Source organism: Danaus plexippus, chromosome 26 (genome assembly GCF_018135715.1).
Source record: "Danaus plexippus chromosome 26, MEX_DaPlex, whole genome shotgun sequence".
Classification (NCBI taxonomy): domain Eukaryota; kingdom Metazoa; phylum Arthropoda; class Insecta; order Lepidoptera; family Nymphalidae; genus Danaus; species Danaus plexippus.
The window spans coordinates 4155741-4169113 of record NC_083554.1 but is presented as its reverse complement, the minus strand read 5'-3'; the positions used below and the strand labels follow the sequence as shown (position 1 = coordinate 4169113).

General features: G+C 29.2%; 1 protein-coding gene across 3 annotated transcripts in view; it reads right to left on the bottom strand.

The window, feature by feature from the left end:
- The window catches only part of LOC116774253 (E3 ubiquitin-protein ligase goliath), a 43357-nt gene extending 30064 nt beyond the window's left edge, over positions 1 to 13293 (bottom strand). For 2 of the 3 annotated variants that reach the window (XM_032666909.2, XM_032666910.2), the window contains exon 1: positions 12993 to 13293. The gene's annotated coding sequence lies outside the window, so the exon portion shown is untranslated. The remainder of the gene's footprint in view (positions 1 to 12992) is intronic. The other variant, XM_032666911.2, reaches the window with a different exon arrangement.
- Positions 13294 to 13373: the final 80 nt, after the last annotated feature.

Below are 13373 nucleotides of genomic sequence, written 5' to 3'. Positions count from 1 at the left end.
TATACTAATTGTTGTTGTTGAAAATTCACTTTTGTTTTGGTCCCAAATGTACATACTGTGTAACGTGTGTACATACTACCACCTGTTTAATAGGTAATTATGTATAATAAAAATAATTTGTTAAATGCAAGTTATAATTCCTATATATAACCTTCATTTCATATATAAGTATTTTATTCCCATCAAAATGGTAACTACGACAAAATACAGCTAGCTATCTTTTCCTAGGTTATCGCTATTTCCAAAATAAATCCATGAAAATATTCTCGGCCATGCATTTATTTAAAATGATGAACAGGCAAATATATTTTTCCTCGCTCTTAAGTTTTTGACTTTAAACGGTTTCCGGAACTGAGTTCAGAGATAACTGTATAGTGTTAAGACAATGGATGTGGTAACGAACTGGCGGCGCCACTTGCAGTTTGTGTCACGCGACGTCATAAAAAACTGTCCCGCCTTGATCAAGTGATAACTAAACGAAATTTCGATACAAATATATATAACATACGTTATTCTTGTGTAAGCTGTACTGCTTTATAAAAATCTGTAAAAAAAATTATGCGCGAAAACATTACATGAAAAACTGGGCAGTTTTGGAAACAATACAGACGTACGAGTCGTATTGATAACCTCCTTTTTTTGAAGACGGTTTAAAAAGCAACAACCGTCCCATCCATTTTCACAAACTTTTGCATTTATTAGATAGAACAATATAATAAATAGATTATTAGAAAATTTTACTCGATTATTAATGAAAATATCTCATTTATAAAATAAGTATGATGATTTAAGATTGCCAAATATTAAGTACATGTGCTCTGAATATACGGCGCTATCAGGCAGATAGTATTACAGCCATAGGTCAGGTAAACAGTACGTGAGACTATTTGGTTAGCTGTTACGGGGTTAGATAACCTTATTTGAGTGTGTGTAACTTTGTTTGTTACCATCACATATTATACTAAACCAATGCGCCATTAATCAAAACGATATAAACAATGGTTTTAAATGAAATTCTATGAGTGTGAAATAAAAATCTATTATTAAAAATTTATAGAAGGCAGCTGGATTTCAACTTGCGACTTCGGCGATGTTGCGTCCCGGTTGTTTTAACAACTCCACTATCGTGTCTTTACAGGTACAAGTGCGAGACACTCGTTATGTATTTTTCATAATATGTACTTATTTTAATTGAAATATTAATCTGAACAGCGGCTTATCTTGAAACAAAATAAGGCTACGACTAAAACATTAATAACTCAAGTAATGATTTAAAGCAAACCAGGGCCATGACCCTACTATTCTAGTTTTATTTCAGTTTCTAAATACATACATATATTCTATAACATTACATAATCGGGTAAGATAAAAACAATGTTTAGAAATGCAATTTATTTCATCTAAAATTGTATTTTTGTACCCGGGAAGGATAAAGTAATTTTTGTATAATAAGACTAGATATATCTAACGAATAGTATGTACTGCCAAGTCTTGAATAATAAACCTTTAAACATACTTAGGTTCATAGTTTTAGTGATGGTTATAAAATTTTCTCAGCATTCATATACTGTAATTATAAAAAAAATTGTAATTCCAGACAATATAACATTTTTGGTACTTTGCTAACGTGAATACCATTTGGCTTGTAAATATTCCTAAAAAAGGAAGCATTAAGAGACTGAGTACCGAAATTAGGGCTTAGGAATAATTTATCTAAACTATACTAAATAAAAGATAGCATCGTGACACTTTGTAACGTTAATAGTTTTTCACTCGAAAATTTCCACACATTATAGTTTTAATGAGGGTTATTGAAACGGGAAACTATTCGTATGAGTGTAAGCTTGTTCTAAGTATACGTGTCGATTTAAATGCGAAATGATTTAAATATTAACAGTTAAACTGTTTAAAAAGCTTGCAATACGAAAAAAATATATATATTTTAGTAATGCTTTGGAAAATTCTGTATGCATTCAGCGGGCTTAATGTTGTCTTGACTCAGATGCGGACTCACCAAATTTCACAAATGACAATGACATTAAACAAAATGGCGGTCACCAGTTTTAAAATCTTTCGCACAATACTAATGAGTAAACTCACATGTAGTCAATTAATTTACAAAAACATATCTCGTTATCAAATAAAAACTAAATAACAATAATAAATTTATTACACTTAAAAACAATCTGATTTAAAAAAATAATAATGAGATATTTCCTAAATGATAATATCATCATTACAATTTACATAATTTCTGTCAGATTTCATAATTTTTGTTTATAAAGTATAATTATCAAAAAAAAAAAAAGGAATAGGAAAATAAATAAAAGATTTAAAAAGGTTTTTCATGTCTTAGCAATACTAATATTGTACAAACAAAGATAAGCATTGCGGAATAGTTATTGTGACACCACAAGCAGACAGTCGAGTTATCTATATATACTTATATATATGCTTCTTTAGAACAGTATATTGTTTCAATTTCCTCAATAACTAATAAATTGTTTTTTTTTTTAAGTTATTCTTAATAGCATAAGTTGCCACTATTTATATATATTATGCCTAAGTAAGTAGCATAACCGACTAAAATATTGGTAAATAAAAATTTAAAAAAGGATTGGATTAATAAAAATTAATTCGAAGATTATTTTGTTAGTACAATTGATGTACAAAATTATTAGGTAAACTATAAACTCCAAAATTGGTGGATTATTAAAGGAAAATGATAGACTAATCAGAATTTTATTATTGTTCCAAATGACAAAACAACAAAGCTATTTCAGAACGAAACTATTTTTCATTGCTCTCTAGATTTCTCACACGTAATTAATATAAGATAATGAGGCTTTGTAAGCAGATAAATTTCCAATTTAATTCATATTATCGAATAAATGTGAAATGTGTGTTTTATCTGGAAAATAGTAAACGGTTTAATTCAAATAATAAAAAAAAAATCTCTCCTTAATATCACTCGACGGTCCAGTATTTCAAGGTTCAGACTCTCACCGATTTAAAATACGAAAAACAATACGTTTTTAATAATAAATTATAATGACTAAGATAAGTTTAATTAAACTTACAAATATTATTTAAGTCGAGTCATTCAGGAAGAGTTTTTGTTGCTATTCCAGTATTATTACATATATTAAAAGTTATACCTAAATTTGTTTAGCAAATATGTAATTGTTAAACAGGTATATATTAAACATAAGATATATATAATTTACATATATAATAGCATATAGTCACATTGCATTCTTATTTATAACCTTTTAATAAAAATATTTCAAAGTTAATATAATAACAAAACCATCGTTAAAAAAATAAAAACGTATTCACTAGAAAGGATTAGTTTATATTATAATTTTTAACTATATTTGTAAACAGAATCACATATAAAGTTATTGAAAAACAATTACAATCGTAGGACCAGCCTTAGATCAAATTTCGACAGTCACACTATACACGGACCGTTAACAATTTATCTTTCATAAAACTCTGCACATTATAACCTACACCCCGGTCGCAAGTCCCAGGCACTGTCGAAGCTCCTCACCCTGCAACGATGGACCCGACACCCGCACGGGGAATCCTGGGAATGATGAAGCTTCGTCTCTTAGCGTTATTGAATGAGCAACGAGCAATATTATATATGTGGTATTGTGACGTAGCTAAACTTGTGGTAAGCAAGAGAATTTTAGTTGTGAATGAGAGTATCTGGGAACACCTATGAGGGAGAGAAATCGATGAATATTATGGTCATGTTGGCAATGTTATGATCATCACCAATCAATCATGAGCATAGTGACCAATATGCGAATATCAAAAATATCAGCCTGCTACCTTCTGGAGAATGAAATCAAGTCAGTGTTGTAGTGAACACTGATATTTATGTCAAATACTATCTCTTTCCGGCGGCTCCTTTCGCGTGGTTTTGAAATTCTATTCGGAGAAGCAAATTATATATGTGTTTGAAAATATATGGTAGCAAAACGACAGCGCCATCTACCGTTAGTGTACTGTGACTTTCAATAAACTATTTTGTCGTGACTGGTTTTCCCGCGGGAGCTACACGGAGTTTCTTACAAATTTTATCCTATAGTTATCCTACTATGTGAGCCATATGATAATAAAGTTTTATTAAAATCTGTGTATCACATATTGCGTGAAAGTGGAATAAATATAAACATCTGTCCATACTGTTATACGATTTTTTTTACAATATTATTGCTTTTACGGCTATCAAAGTCATTAAATTGTTTACAGCCACTTACTTATCAGTCGTGTCGACTAATTGTTATATTTTTTGTTACACCGCTCCACCCAGCCGTTACAATATTACGACAGGATTCAATTCAATGAGGTTTTTAAAGTTTAAACCGGTCGTTTATGTATGTATGTATTTTTATATTTTGCTATTTGCCTTCACTTGTGTTTACTACAGAAAATTTGTAAAACAATACCTACCTATATTTATTAAGCAACCTATTTTTATTATTAACAAAAATAGTTCAGTTTCTCTACACTATGAATGTTAACGGTCGACCGGATATAGTTAAGTAAGGAGGATTTAAAATCCGTTAAGTTAAAACTTTCACTAATGCCTATATTCAAAAATATTTAACAATAGTTAGCGCATATTTTCACTTCGTGTGAGTGAAACCTTGAAACCTTCGAACAAATCAAACACGAGAGAAAAATAACTATACCATTTATATAAATAAGAAAGTTTAAAAAAGAATTATTTAATATTTCAATAGATGTATAATAATTAAATAAATACTTAACCACAAACACATGAGGATAATGCAAGAACTTATCTCCAAACACGCTATATATAGGAATATATCGCCTTAATAGTAATAAGGAAATGTTACGAATAACACACAAAAAGTAATGCATATTTATTGTTGATAGTGACTAGCCTTGCAGGAACTGCAGGTTAACATGGTACGAGGACATTGGCAATAACAGAATTAAAAAAAATAACATTGTATCATCCAAAAAGATTTTAATACTTTGTACAAATTATTCAGCCGATGTAGCACAGTTGGTACAATTTATCTAGTTGTTTTCGTTCATAGAATAGGTTTGAGAAAGCGAGTTATTACTTAATAGGGATTTAGTAGCCATGTCACATTTGTATAGCCAAACTATACACTCACTAGTTTTTATTTAGTTTATTCATGAAACTCCAAACGCTCCCCTGTTTAGGATAACAATTCAAATTTGTGATAAGGTACAACTTTTTCAAGGTTTATAGTAAACTTAACATAATGGCAACTATAATACGATATTCTAACTTAGCAATTAGCAACAAAAAGCATTTATTCCTTTAGGATATTATTCGTATATATATATATAAAATTTTTTATATTTTAAAAAAGTATTATCGACAAATAAGGAACTCAACTGATAAAGTCAATTGATATCTTAAATATATTTGCACTAAGTCTAGTAGGATACAAGCAAATAGACCGCTGACCGGATGAAGCGATATACAAAATAAGATTAATAAAAACATAGCGGCGAATGTTGCGAAATGTGTCACAGGAGAATTAATCATGATCCTAATTAGGCTAATTCATAATACCTTTACTGAACGGAAGTATGAGGTTTAGAAATACGAACACACATCTTTTAAAATTAATAAAACGGAACTAAGTTCGAAAAATTTTTATAGACCATAGCTCTAAAAAGTTTAGTCAAAGTATCTGTCATACACAGCAAGATTTGTCAGCCATTTTGATTTCAAAATACAATATTTAATATTAATATATGCAATATAATTAACATCTGTTCATTATTACGAGTCATTCATTTGATTCTCCCATGGTCTGTGACAGTCGGCGTGGGGCAAGCTATACACGGTTGCCCCATGCTAGGATTTTTATGACGTGAGAATATATATTTTTATACTGAAAAAAATACTAAAATGGACAGCGTTTATATTTTATTCGGCATCTTAAATCGAAACCCGGTTCAGTCTCGCTTCACTGCCTTAATGGCTGGACGTTGTGTGCCAAATATGTTGACTACTGTTTGCCAAATTTTCTCGTCATCTGGCGTACAGTAAATTATGTAAATGTCGTAGAATATCTAATTAAGATTGTAAATAAATAGTTCCTATTTATAAAGACACGAGAAATGCTTAAAAAATATACGCTGTTTGTAAACATTCGCAGCCTAAATTTTGTTTATTAAATTTCTTTACGTCTTCGAATTCGTTGAACGTAAACCATATTCGAAATTCGATTTTTGTTTACGCTTTCCGTTACGTTTAGAAATTGTGAAGTTTTAATTATATTTTGTGCGTCATCATAATAAAAATAATTATTTATATGAATACCTTTAATTATACAAACAAAACTTTTAAATATAATATATTAAAGGATAAATAAATTAATATTGTTTCCAGTAACAATTAGATTTAGATAAAAAATTGAAATTTTTAATAATTGTAGACCTTATAGACATTGTCCAATCGTGTTACGAGATATCATAGTTATACAGACCAGGAGTCTGGGTAAAGGTATACTTCTTTTATAAAATCATAGCTCATGGATTACAATAATAAAGTCATTATTTTAAACTAACATAACTCTAATTAAAGAAAAAGAATCATCAACGTGACTCTAGAATTATGAGATCTTCATTAACGATATCTTTTTTATAAGCTATGGCTTCATTCGCACTGGAATCGTAGAATATTCTGCCAATGTCAATGTTTTTTTATTTGTTTGACGAATTATATATATTGAGTACTGTGTGGAGAAAACACGAAGGAGTCTGTCGAATGGAGTAATGGTTTAAGCGATCTGCGAACAACTAGAGAACAATTGTCAGACAACTGACAGTACTTTAAAATACCATTAGCAAAAATCAAAAAGTATATAAAAAAAAAATTATAATAAACTTAGTTATTAATTTTGCTTAATTTTTTTATTTTCTGCGCAAATTTCTTAATTTTTTTATTTCATATGAACCATCTCCTAACAATAATGAACTAAATAAAAAAACGAAAATTAAATCGGTCCAGCCGTTCATGAGTGTTTGAAATATAATAATATAATACTTATAAAATGTATATATTGTTTCTTTATAATTTATCTCAATTTAATAACATAACTGATTTAAACAAAATAATTTTGTATAACGTATAACCAACCATGAAATTGACTGAAAATATTATAGGGCATTCTAAATAATAATAAAAAAAATATTTAACGCCCATAATTAAATTAGATTTAAACAAATAAAACCATTTACACGACCTCTCAATACCTAATTCATTAAATATAATAATTAATTATTATATGCAATTATGTTAATGTTACTTGATTATGTGTATGTTTGTTTGTGTCTTTCAAGCTACAACTACTGTTTGGAGTTTTGTAAAAACTCTTTAAAAAAATCTTAAATTATATATTAAATTAAAATAATTGTCGCGATACCTCACATCAAGTTCGTAGATAAACTGTGGTGATGGATAAAAAAATATTACAGATGAAAAAAATTTATGAAACTTATTCTTTAATATGGTGCATAATTGGTATGAAGGTATGTTTAAGCATCAACAACTTAATAAGTAGTGACCCTATAAAAGTTTTTATTAAATTTAAATAAAAGTCATATGTTTGTTACGAAAACATGGCCGTAAACAAAATTCACTACAACGATTTTAATAACTGTCAGCGGATAGTTTTATATCATATACATATACTATGACCGATAAAATAAATAAAAGACACGATTAAAGTATTTTATATAATCTGTGTGGATTTTTTTTTATTAAATTAAAAAAAAATCCCTTCACATAGAACAAAATACGTAATATTTTAATCAATATTCAACTACTACTGTTTATTCGTATTCAAAACACGTCGTGTCACAATACAAAGCGTTTTCGACGTCTCTAAACAAAGGGACACAACTTATATATTCAATTAACGCATAAATCTTTTATATTTAAAGTCAAAAGTAAGTTAATAGCAATATTATTTGTATTACAGGTAATTGATACTTGTTCCGCCTAATTTTTAATCTGTTATAATATGATAACAACAAATAATGTAACTAATTACCTACTGCGTATAAATTAATTTTTTATGAGTATTTTTGAGTTGATTCATCATCATTTTTTATATATATCAACATTAAGGCGAACAAAATTTAACAGTAATCGAGTTGCTTCCACAAAATCATCGTAAGTACACTCTAACTAATATGCGAGCAGATCACAACAAGAAGGCGCCGTGTATTCATTATATTATGACAGTTTGAATATCAGTTTCAGAGAACGGGCACAGGCATCACGTGATAAACGGGGTCGGAGGCTTAGAAACGATACATAACAAAATAAACATTGAAAGATTTTTATTTATATCGAACGATAATATAAAATATATACGATTTTTTTTTCTTAATTTTTACGTCAACATTCCCGGTATATTTAGATGACAGTAAATAAAAAAAAAACAAAAACAAAACGGCAACTTCAAAAAAAAAAACCGGGAGTAAAACCTATTTGTATCGGAACAAAAAAAAATCCCACACGCGGCGTCTGTAATCAGTTTCACGTGTTAACTCACACTGTTTAATTATATTACACACTAACTGACATACCGGCTTTTATAATGTCGATATAACAGTCCAACGACCAGTTAGTTTGTTTTGCGTTTGATTTCATGATTTTAAATATCATTAATTCATTTAGTTGCATCATAAATAATTTTGCATATCTATTTCTTTATACGATTTCAAAAATACCATATATTATTATTAGTGTTTATGTATTTAAAAATAACGTAACATAAATTCAGTGGTCTGAGGTGTCATCACGGAGGTCGAACGACTTCCGCCGGCCATATTTCTATATTTATAGCCCGCAGGAAGTTGTGACCGGTTCCTTAATCTTTTCCTTATATTGAAACTCCTTTGTTTGACCACATTATTTATTCTAGCAACAGTTTCTTTACCGTTGCCCTAAAATTTTATTCCCGTTTAAAGGTTCCATAAACAGTATTTATAATGTGTATATATTTCTTATAAGATCGTCATGACAAAGATAACTTTTTATTAGTTAAGTCGTGTACCGTATTCTGTAAGCTGTTGTTATAGATTTATATTTCACTATTATAGTATAGAGGTCATTGTAAATTTACCGTTAAAAATATATTTGTCGTTTTACTTGGTCTACTACCCTTAAAGGGTGGTGCTGTCGTGAGTGTCATTTCAGAAGTTACTCTATCTGATACAAAATTATTTTTTGTGGAGAATCTTAAAAAAAAAGACGTGATAAATCACAAGGATATTAAATATATTCAATCTTGTGCAAAAAAATTTCTAAGTTATGCTACTCGATAAGTTTTTTTTAATAGGAAAAAATTTTCAAATGTACAAATATTTCATATCTCATTTTTTTTTTCTAAATTTTACAGACCTTTTGCACTCATTAAAGTTAATAGCTAATATAATAGCAAGAATTAGAGAGAACATTCAAAGTCTCCTTATCGTGGTGGAGAATGAAGGAAAACAGTATATTAAATGATAGGTTTTTATATATTGGTATGCCTTAAATTAATAATAAAGAAATTTAAACACATTCCATCTATTTATTTCTTAATCTAAGTAAAAGAAGCTTCTGGAATGGTGTTAGTTCATGCTTTATTACTTTCCAGCGATACATATTGGATCGTATCTTATATATTACTTAAATATTTATCGTACGCGATAAATTATTGCGAGTGTCATTTCCTTATATCGTAGTCCGCTATCAGGATTATAGATTACCAAACAAAGGGAAAGTCCGATAATTCGTCAGGGAATTATATTATCATGAAAAATATACAAGTTATGAAGATATTTTAATAGTTCTGTTATTTTTCTTACAAAAAAATTACCGCCACTATATCTAACGCGGCTATGTTGGTTGCGCATGTAGTGATGCCAACCTAATAATAAATTACATTGCGTAACATTTTTTTTTATAACTGAATGTATAAGTCATTAACCGAAACATAAGCCAGCGGCCGTTGAGATAAACAAGAGTTTCTTATCTGCCATTGAACTTTTATAATGCAAAGGGAAAGAGTGACCTACATAAAAACGCATATAAGGCACATTACACATTGTACGACAATCAATCATATTTTCTTTGAATACACACATTACTATTTTTAGAACTAAATACCCAATTCCTTGATATAACTATATCAATGATTGAAAATCCATTAATACGTGCAGAGCGTATGTTTAGATGAAAGTATACGACGCTTTTGTATACAGGAAGCGGTAATCATTATACGAATGATTTATTAACATTTTGTTACTAACCTAATTTCAAAATCGACAGTTGAGTGCGCTTTTAATATGACGCAAACGAAATATTGACACAAATAAATATAATGATGAAAGTGATCTGATTGTATATAAGATACGAAAAATAATAGACGCTAAAATTAATTAATTATTTAAATTGTTTATCTTTAAACGCCATAAATGAAATTGCATTAATGCATACAGCCGTTTTATAAATTTGCTCTGTCATTCTTTTTATTCATTACGTATTTATTTTTTAGAATTGATATTTTTCCATAAAATCTACGAGTAATGACCAATTATTTCAAGACATTAGCCGATTACGAATAATCCCATTCTTTTTCTTATTAACAAGCTTTTTGTTGTCTACGTGCGTATGAGACATGAGGAGAGTAATTGAATCAGTATGAATCCCGACCAGTGCTCACGTTGACACAATCTAATTACAGTGCTAATAACGAGATTTTTAAAACATATTCTTAGAAATAACTGACACCTATAATTGGAATGTCACTTTGACATTATTACTTTTTCTGCTTATATTTGGTAAGAGTTTATGTTTAACTGAAATTGATTTAGGACAATATGGAAATTTTCAATGGAAAAAATGTTAAAGAAATATAAAGCCCAAAGAGTATTTTTCTTACTCAATAGTCTTTATGTGTACAAAAAGTCCAGATGATTGTTTATCGCTTTGTGTCAAGCAGAAGTTATGATATCCTTAGAAAAAAAAATCATATTATAACCGTCATTTTATACGTATTACTCACCCGAGTTAGTCACACAAGTTTGAACAACTATAGAGTGTTTAGTTAAAATTAATCATGGTTAATAACTAAATACTCCTACTATCAAAAGTTTTTCATTAATTTTATCTATGATCTCGGTTATTTTCTTACAGAATCGTTATTTTTATGTGAATGAAAATGTAAATAACATAACTTAATGAGTGAAGGTTAATTTCGGTAATATAACTGTTATAACGGAAACAAGCAGACGTCGACACAGAATGGATAAAAAAGTATGAAAACTGCGCGTGATTCACAAACATGGCGCCACAACATGGCCGCGGGGGATTGCACTCATATACGAGGCTACGTGACGCTCTGCACGAGTATTTTCGCAATATACATCAATCTTTATTGTTATAATTTTAATTTCTTTGAAATTGTGTCACACGAGATACGCCTATGTTTCGAGATAAAGGAAAATACACAAAAGGTATATCTGATTTACATGAAGTAAACACTGCGATTATAACGTTTTTAGTTTTCAGAAAACTATATAAATAACATTAGGTATTACTTATTAGTAACTAGATTTTGTAGTGTATTCTGTTTTGTTATCATATGAAAGTATTTATACTGTATGGACTTCTCACTAGAACAGATGTTTCCTAAACAATAGTAAGGTTCACCGTTCATCCAATATAACATTACTTAGTCATATTATCTTAAACAACATTCGTTTATTCTATAAATGATACTATTCAAGCAACGGAATAAAATTTTATTATGAAAAAAATATAGTACACAGTTGAGAAAGATTATATACATTCTTTGTTCCTATATACTGTGTGCAATGAATTAAAAAAAATTACATATATCTTAGAGATCTGCTAAAAAGAAAAAGTTGTTAGACGATTTTTAAAATACTCGTCTTATCTATGACTCATTATTTTTTTTAATTTATTATTATTTTAACCTTTGATCTTCACTTAACTTATTGTTAGTAAGGATAGCCCTAATGTTGTGTTATTAAAGACTAGCTATTGTTTTGTAATGAAGCAGGATAATACTCGTTTAGCTTATTTTAGTTTCATTTATTCTTTGTGTAATTACAATCATTTTATATTTTTATTTCTGATATATCTTAGTTTAACCGGATGACAAATATAGGGAAAAGCAATGTTTTGCACAATCACTCTGATTAAAAACTGAACGCTATTTTTTTTTTTTTGTAAATTGTTTGCACTCTTTTTTATTATTTCTTTCCGTGAGTCTTCCATACACTTTTATTGAAAATATGGTACGTGTATTTATTTGTATTATAGGTCTTTTTAATTGGTCGTTCAAACCTCTATTATTTATTGTAAACGGTATTACTTTGTTATTTTAACAAACAAATGTCAGGCTTTTAAATTTTAATGTTTTTATTTTTCACAACAGTGTTTAATGAATTATATCGGGTGGCAACCAGAGATTCCAGGAAAACTACGAAAATTACTTATATGTATTTTATAATAAGAATTACATATTAAAACACATAACCTATACCTAAGACAACATGATTGCCCCGATGTTAGGATAGCAATCCCATTCCATTGCTTGTGTGGTGTCAGGAATCTTCTGGTTCACACGGCTGGGTGTTCATTCCACGGGGTCAGCAACGTTACGCGTAATAAGATATTTTAACTATACAACGATGTTCCCCCGGCGATATTTATTAATTTTTTTATATATCGCCAGTACCTAATCATTGTCAACTATCCTTCATAACTAATTTATATGTTCAGCTTGTAATTGTAAACATAACAGTTGATTCGTGAGTCGCTTACTTTTGTTTTTAAAGTACCCGCCAATTGCCATTCTACATGGGAGCTATACTATATTATACCTATATATTATTAAAACAACAGTTGTATACTAAGATAACAAATTTTTTATACTTACAATATGAAGCATACTTTGCTCCAACAGCTGTTAATAATTCCCTTGGCTGCGAGTAAGCTCCAAGCCCGACATCAAACAAAAACACAACTTTAGCATTTATGTAATTCACTTATACGTAATATAATTATAATTTCAATTGAAACATATAATTTATATTCACGAATGTACAAGCGAAACAAATTCTCGAATTTAAAGATTCTGCGAACGCACAATAGTCGCGGCACGACTGCGACAAACGTCTCGTCGCCTCACGGCCTCAAGCCCATCTGAATTGTTTAATGTTTTGAACGAATGATTTCCATACAGTTTTGACCGATAGCAATCAGTAATGAATGAAGTGTGAACGAGTCAAAAGACTAATCAAGAAGAGACCATAGACAA